This window comes from Rhinatrema bivittatum, chromosome 11 (genome assembly GCF_901001135.1).
Source record: "Rhinatrema bivittatum chromosome 11, aRhiBiv1.1, whole genome shotgun sequence".
Taxonomy (NCBI): Eukaryota; Metazoa; Chordata; class Amphibia; order Gymnophiona; family Rhinatrematidae; genus Rhinatrema; species Rhinatrema bivittatum.
In genome coordinates this window covers 42,306,819-42,314,480 of record NC_042625.1, presented here as the reverse complement: position 1 = coordinate 42,314,480, position 7,662 = coordinate 42,306,819, and the positions used below count along the sequence as shown (strand labels likewise).

Here is a 7,662-nt window from a genome sequence, read left to right as displayed (position 1 = left end):
CAGCGGATGAAAGCTACGAGAATGCAAGAGTGTATTTTTGTCAGTTGGTTTCCTGTATACAGTAGTCATAATCTGAAAATTTTGAAAAAATACCTTCATATCTAAAAAAGACACAACATGTTTATCCATAGTTACTGAAAATTTCAAATTTGGATCACCACAATTAATAACTTGGAAAAATTGTTTCAGGTCTTCAACTTCTCCCCTCCAAATCAAAAAAACATCATCTATGTACCTACCCCACCAAAGAACCTGTGTATACCAATTGGAAGAATAAACCACCCGTTGTTCAAATGCTGCCACATAAAGGCATGCTAAAGTGGGCGCAATGGGAGAACCCATGGGGATTCCTTTGACTTGCAGAAAAAATCGAGACTTATATGTAAAATAACTATTGAACAGTGTAATTTCTGCTATAGTCATTAAAAATTGTAATTTCTTCTCTGAAAAATCCATAGCCCCAAGCAGTTCTTTAATAATATCAAGGGCAGCGGACTGTGGAACGTTAGTATAAAGGGCAGTAATATCTGCTGTAGCCAAAAGCCAATCCGATTCAACCTTAGGTAATGCCTTTAATTGGTTGAGAAAATGAATGGAATCTTTTATATAAGAAGGAATAAGGAGTGCCTGGGGTTGCAAGATCTTATCCAAGTATTTTGACAATGGCTCAAAAATAGAACCTATGCCAGACACTATGGGCCGACCCGGCGGGGACACAAGCGACTTATGAATTTTTGGTAAGATAAAAAAATGTGGAATACACGGACAAACTACAGTCAGATAATTAAACTCTTTACCGGAAATGATTTTATCTTTAAAAGCAGCCTGTAAAATGTTGTTAATCCGCAAATGAATCTCACAGGTAGGGTCAGTATCCAAAACTAGATAATATTCAGTATCTTCTAACTGTCTAAGCACCTCACTGTCATAATCCACTTCATCTAACACCACAATTCCGCCTCCTTTATCTGCTGAAACAATTTTAATGGAACTATCATTCTGTAATTCTTTCAAAGCTAACCATTCATTTTTAGATAGATTATACTCTGGAATTTCCCTAGTTTTCTCCAAATTCTCTAAATCATTCAAAACCAAAGTTTCAAATGCTTGAATCAAAGTACTAGGTGGTGTAGGTGGAGACCATCCCGAAGGTTTAAACAAAACATTTTTATCAGGGATATAATCACTCGGTCCAAAGAACTCTCTAATATGCAATCTACGAAAAAATTTTTGAAGTTCAATACGAGTCTGGAAGGGATCATATCTCGAGAATGGAACGAAAGAAAACCCTTTATCCAATACATTAATCATAGATATAGAAAGATGTTTAGAGGATAAATTCACAACGGCTTCACTGCCCATTTTAAATTTCTCAACAGTATCCCTCTCTTCCCTGCATGGATTTAATCTCAATGGCGCAAATTGTAATTGGTCTGCGAACGAGTATTTTTTTGTGTACGAAATGTTTTTGAATTTTTGCTGCCTTGGGTCCGAGCACCTAAAAAAGACGAGGAAGAATGCTCCTCTCTGTTATCAGTTGCAGTGTCCTTAAAATGAACATGCCGAGAGTCTAATTTATTTTTCACTGTATTTTGACCTACATCATCCCCTGAATCATCAGAGGATGAAAAATCCCCTCGTTTTTTAAAACCCTTCTTTCTATTCACGTTCATCCACGGGTAGACATAGCCACCCGTGTAGTCCCTTTCATCACGTCTGAATTTATTGATCTTAAATAATTTGATCTCTTTTCGCAACTCATCTAATTGGACCTGTAAATCCCCTAACTGGTTTTCTACTGTATCTTTAGGGCAACATTCAAACACTTTAGTAAGTTCATCATCAATTTCAATTTTAAGTCCCTCAATCTTGGTTTTGGTGGTTTCCACAAGTAAGAGCATCAGGTCATGCGAACATTTGTTCAAAATGGAATTCCATTTTAAAATAAATGTCTCGTCTTCATTAAACATAGAAGGTTCCTTGTTAAGACGTAACCCACGGGGTATACGTTTTATGTGGCAGTATTCAGCTAGAGTGGCAGCGTGCAATTCCATTCGGATGGCTTTTTTTCTATTTCTAACATAATTTTCCCAGTTACCACTAGAGGTTTCTGTAGAAGTATTATCAAATAAATGATAACCAGCCAAAATCTCATTGGCAGCCTGTTCAGAATATGTATGCATGTCTTCCATGACCCTCTATTCCGGAAACCACCAAGGTATACAATAACTGAGGGAAAATAATCAAATATTGGTTCCCCAACATTAAATACCAGATTTCAGAACCGTGGTTATTCCAATTCGGTTTTAAAAAAGGCATACAAACGTGCCCTGTTTTCTAACAGGGATAACTTGTTGATTAATTTGCAGAAGGAACCTCTTTCGCGAATGGTGTGCACCATTCCTTATTCTAAGAAAGCTTTTCAAATCAAAGATATTGTTAAAAGATATTGGCAAGTATTATCCCCATTGAATATCTTTGTTGATGAACCTATTTTCTCTTTGAAAAAAACGGAAGAACTTATGGGACAATTTAAAGTTTAGTGGGAGTCAGGACAGTGGAGCAGAATCTGAAAGGGGTCAATTTGTTTGTGGTTCATGTTCCGTTTGTGAGCATGTGTTATCTTTGAAAGTGTTTTATCATTCGAATTTGAGCCAACCTTATGTGATTCCTGAAAGGTTTACTTGCACTTCTAATGGTGTGATTTATGCAATTATTTGTCCATGTCGGCTCATTTATATTGGGCAAACTGCTAGAGCTATTAAATTACGTATTGGGGAACACAGGAGTAGGATTAGGTCATGTGTGGAGAATGCCCCATTAGTTAAACACTGGACGGACAAAAGTCATTTGATTGAAGAATTAAAATTCTTCGTTATTAAAAAGATTAAACTCCAGTTTGGGGGTGATTTATCAGCTATTCTAAGACGGGTTGAACAACGGTATATTTTCAACTGGGACACCGTGAGTCCACATGGACTCAATGGTCCTATTGAATGGGGGGCTTTCTTTAAATGATTTTTTAAATAATTGGTTAGATGGAAATTTTTTGTTGGAATTTGGTAGTTTATTATTCAGAGTGGTTTGGAATGGATTTACTGTGATTGGTTGATTGTGTGGGTTCCCCCAGTAGGTGCAGTACTCGATCATTGTTGATGAGTGATTCTTAATTGGTTGATTAGGTGGTTGAGGACATATATAGAGTAGGCATTTCATCAGTTGTGCAGAATGGAGATTTTTGCAGAAAGGAAGTGATGATGTCACTTCCGTTTTTTTGAAGGTACGTTTGGGTAGCGTTTGTTCAGGTAGTGTGCTGTCTTTCATTTTCTTTAAATTTTGATGATTAAATATATGTTTGTGGTTTACAGTTTCGTGACCAATAATTGAAGAACTGATATAAAGCTTTGATGAAATTGATATTAAAGATATTCGGAGAAATTTGTGATTTGGATAAGAATTTGTGTGTGTTCCTTGGTTGGACGCATATGGTAAGCATTTATAGTTATAGTGATGTAGGCGTTGGTTATATGTGGGATGAGGTAAATGTAATGATTTTGTTTAATCATTGCAGGGATATTAGAAGTTTCCCCTGAGGAAGCCTGCTTGTCAGGTGAAACGGAGATCTTCGTCGGGAGTTTTGTTGGGAATTGTGTCGGGGAGTTCACAAGTGAATTTCATTACGGCAGCAAAGTTGAAAACTACGAGAATCTGCATTGTTTGAAGCACTTTAATGTTTGAAGCATTTTAATATGTGAAGATTTACATTGTTGATGATCATATTATATTTGAAAATATTTTCTGCTCATATGATATTCATGTTTGATGTTTTTAATGTGTATTGTTGTGTATTTAGTGGGGTTACATTAAGATGTGTCTTTCTTAATAAATGTGTGTTTTAAAATTAATTGTGTTATATATTATATAAGGTTCTCCTTTATTGTGGGTATTTAAAATTATGCGCACATGTATGCATATATTCACATATTATACCTAGCGCACATATATGCACATATGTTATAAAATGGCCATGGCCCTGGGTGCGAGCCGGCAAACGTACATACATGTGCACCCGTGCAACTTTTAAAAGTTAACGTCCCTGTACCCTGTTATAAATGCTCCACCAATATTTTTCATTGTGTAGACAGGAGAAAAGCCATTATAACTCTCCCACTGATGCAAGCACACACTCTTGCTACAATAACACCTTCTCCATGAGCTACAAGTCATCAAGAATATAGCTTAAACCCTAATACACAGAGGCAGCTGTGGCTATTTCTGTCTTTGTTACATGCACAATACATGCCAAACTCTCCTTTTAGTTCTTGTGCTCATTTTGGCAAGGGGCTATGTACTGTAAAATTCACCATGCCTGCACGTTGGTATTGCATACTGTGTAATATTGGAGCTTCTAGCCATGGTGGAGCTGGTTAGTCCCCAGTCTCACGTCTCTTGCATCGCATCCTAAAGAATTTGCGCCGCAGGTGGTCGGAGCTCTGAAGACTCCAGCGTTATCTATCCATGCTCACAAGCTTTTCTACTTCACTTTGTCCCTTTCATCATATCTGGCATCACTAATTGGTGCTCAGAGCCAGCTCCACCTCCTTGTTTATGGGTTACTTTATGTGAATTTAATTATTAAATCTTTGTTTCAAGCCTTTCCTATTTCATCTTGATAGTACAGGCACACGTGGCAGAGCTGCATTGATTAAAAATCTATTTTTAATTGTCTTAGATGTTTTAATCAATAAGGAGACATTCCATGCACGGTTGTTCACTGCTATCTGCTCTTCTATTCTTTTTAGAATGAAATATAACTCTAAATGTTGGATTTTTAACTCTTCTTTTTGGGTATAATTTCCTGAAGAGAATCTTCCATAAAGCAGGTAACAAATAGACAGACTGATAACAATCATTCATGCTGCTTTCTCTTTATAAATTGAGTCCTTTTGGCAATTGATGTCATGTGTGTGAGGTTTCTTATATTTGATTAAGAGAAAGGTTTGGAAAAGGATTTCTATGGTTAAACTCAGGTATAACCGAGGTCAGAGTGAGATGACATCATCTAGCTTTCGCCAGTGCCCCCAGTGCCCCCAAACTATGTCCATCACAGACCCCCACGAAGTCTGTGTCCTTTGCCTGGGGGACATTACACGACGTCCGTAGTTGCGATCTTTGCACTGAGATGACTCCTAATGGCTGTCAGGCATGACTAGACAAAATGTAAAAGCTATTCAGGTCAAAAAAACTGGATACATCGTCAGCGTCCAGGACTTCTACCCTGCAAGGGAAAGGAGTCTCGACATTGACCCCCTTGGTCTCCCCTCTGTTACCACTCCTTGATCCTGAGATGGGAGCGGGGGATCGAGCGCGATCTCGTCCTCTTGGTCGGGTTCCTCAATGTTGCCGGTGGTCCCAGGTATGGACCGTGATGAGCACAGATGGAAACACCGACCCGCTCATCCTCATTGAAGTCTGACCATGGAAAGGCATAGACCTCCTCAGTGCCTCTCCCTAAGCGGTCTTGTCTGGAGGTGGGATTCTCTCCGGTCCTTCCGAGGACGTTCGACAGTCACCATCGATGCCAGTGGAAGGTTCGGTTCCAACCCCTGCCACTGGGTTTAATCTGATTCCATTGCCTCCTCCGCCTCCTGCTATCCTATCCTTGGCAGCTTTTGAGAAGGAATTAGAAAGGTGTGTGAGGTTGGCGATCGGCCGTGCCCTGCAGGACATTGAGCCTCCGGGACCACCACCAGAGCCAACTCCATTGGTGCTTGCGCCTCTGTTGGAGCAGCTAGACCTACTGTTCAGTGTCTTACCGACGCAGCCAGCTCCAGTGCCCCAAGCCCCTTCATGGCCTAAGGGAGCATCGCTGCTGCCGCCATTTGTTCCCATTCCGCTGAGCGATTCCTCAGACATGGAAGGACCTTCAGGGTCGACTGCGCCTCCATTGAGCACGATACCCCAGCAACCTCTAGCTCTTCTGGAGTCTCCGTGATCTGTTGGCACCCTCACGGGCCTGGATCCCACTGGTGTCCTTGGTTCCGTTGTCGGTTCCTCTGATGCCTTTGCGGACCGCTGGCTCGAGGCTTATGGCCCATGTGGGTGGTCCATACCCCATTTCTCCGGGCGTTCACAGCAAAGGGGAAGTCCTCTATGACCCCTGGGAGAGTGAGGTGTCCTTTTCCTCCACCGAGGAATCAGTGGACTTGCCATGGAACCCTCTCCACCGGAGGAAAGGAGAAAATCTCTTTCAGAGGTTCTTTCTTTCGCTGGTTTTGTTAAAGCCATGGCAGAGTCAGTGCAATTCCAGCTCTTGACAGAACAGGATTCTCGCCACAAGATGCTGGAAATCCTGCAGTTTCTGGATGCTTCTAAGGAGGTGGTGGCTGTTCCAGTCCATGACATCTTTAAGGAACTGGTCTGACTCTAGGAACACTCTATCTTCATCCTTCCCATGAACTGGAAGACGGATGCAGTCTATCTGGTCCAACCCACCATGGAATTTGAGCGCCGTCAGCTCCCTCATCAGTCAGTGGTGGTAGAATCGGCCCTTAAGAAGGCAAAGAGGCTTAGGACTCTTGCTTCGGCAGCCCCAGCCATGATCACAGGGCTCTGGACGTTCTTGGATGCTGAGTTTTCCAGGACAATAGTAGTACCAAAAGACTCAAGAATAACCAAAAATCCACAACAAACAAGAAAATAAGATTTGGTTATAGGAAAAGAACTCTATATGTATTCCCAAGCAACCGTCATATTTGGCCACAGTGAGCTAGTGGCTTATATGTGCAAGCTCGTATAGCTACTGGGCTTGATTAATCATAGGTTGCTGAGAAATTAAGAATGCTGACACTGTGCGCAAAGCAGACTACTGTGTGAGCACTTATCTGGTTCCACAGATGACGAAATGGTGTATATGCTCCTGAAGGACAGCTCCAACACTGCGGTGTTTCGGAGTATTGGACTCCTTCCTCAGGGACCCTCCAGGTAGAATTACATTAATCGTTCTGTGTGGAAACAAAAACAGTTCTTGATAATGCCTGCGAGGCTAACAATGACAATGGTATAATATCAGGCTGGTTAGAAAAGACTTACGAAGCCTGTTGGTTGCAGTCACTCAAGACGCTCATGAAACATAGCTAAAAGTACAAGAAACAGTTCAAAGTCCGGAATTACTAGGAATATATGCCAGCAAGAGACAAGGGACCAAGTTGCTTCGTGAAAAATTGCTCCGTGAAAAATTGAGTACTTACGTGCACATTAGACTGATGCAGCCTGATGGCGACTGTACTGCTTAGTGACAGGCGCGATGCTGAGAAAAAACTCCGGTTTTAAAGGCAAATCCTTCGAATAGAATTGTGCCGACCGGAAATGACGAAAAAGCAGAAGCTGCTAATAGTGACTAAACTCCATAAAAGGGTAGTGACGTCGACAAAGAGGCCATTTTGGAATGGGGAATACTGTGCAGTGCTTATGCTCCATAAAAGGGCAATGACGTCGAAGCGGTAGCCATTTTGGGATGGAAACTACTATATGATGCTGGACTCTCCATATATGGAAAATGATGACACAAGGCGGCCATTTTGGAAATGATGCGAGTGTGGGGAATACTGCTTTTGATAGACACTCCAGATATGGGCAGTGACGTTGAAGCAGCAGCCATAT

At 41.2% G+C, this 7,662-nt stretch overlaps 1 long non-coding RNA gene across 1 annotated transcript; it reads right to left on the bottom strand.

Annotated features, from left to right (window-relative positions):
• Positions 1–6,866: 6,866 nt before the first annotated feature.
• Positions 6,867–7,297, bottom strand: LOC115073403. Its single transcript, XR_003852005.1, has 3 exons — positions 7,251–7,297; positions 7,093–7,136; positions 6,867–7,004 (listed from the first exon to the last, which is right to left on the bottom strand). It is a non-coding gene; the product is annotated as an uncharacterized LOC115073403 (long non-coding RNA).
• Positions 7,298–7,662: the final 365 nt, after the last annotated feature.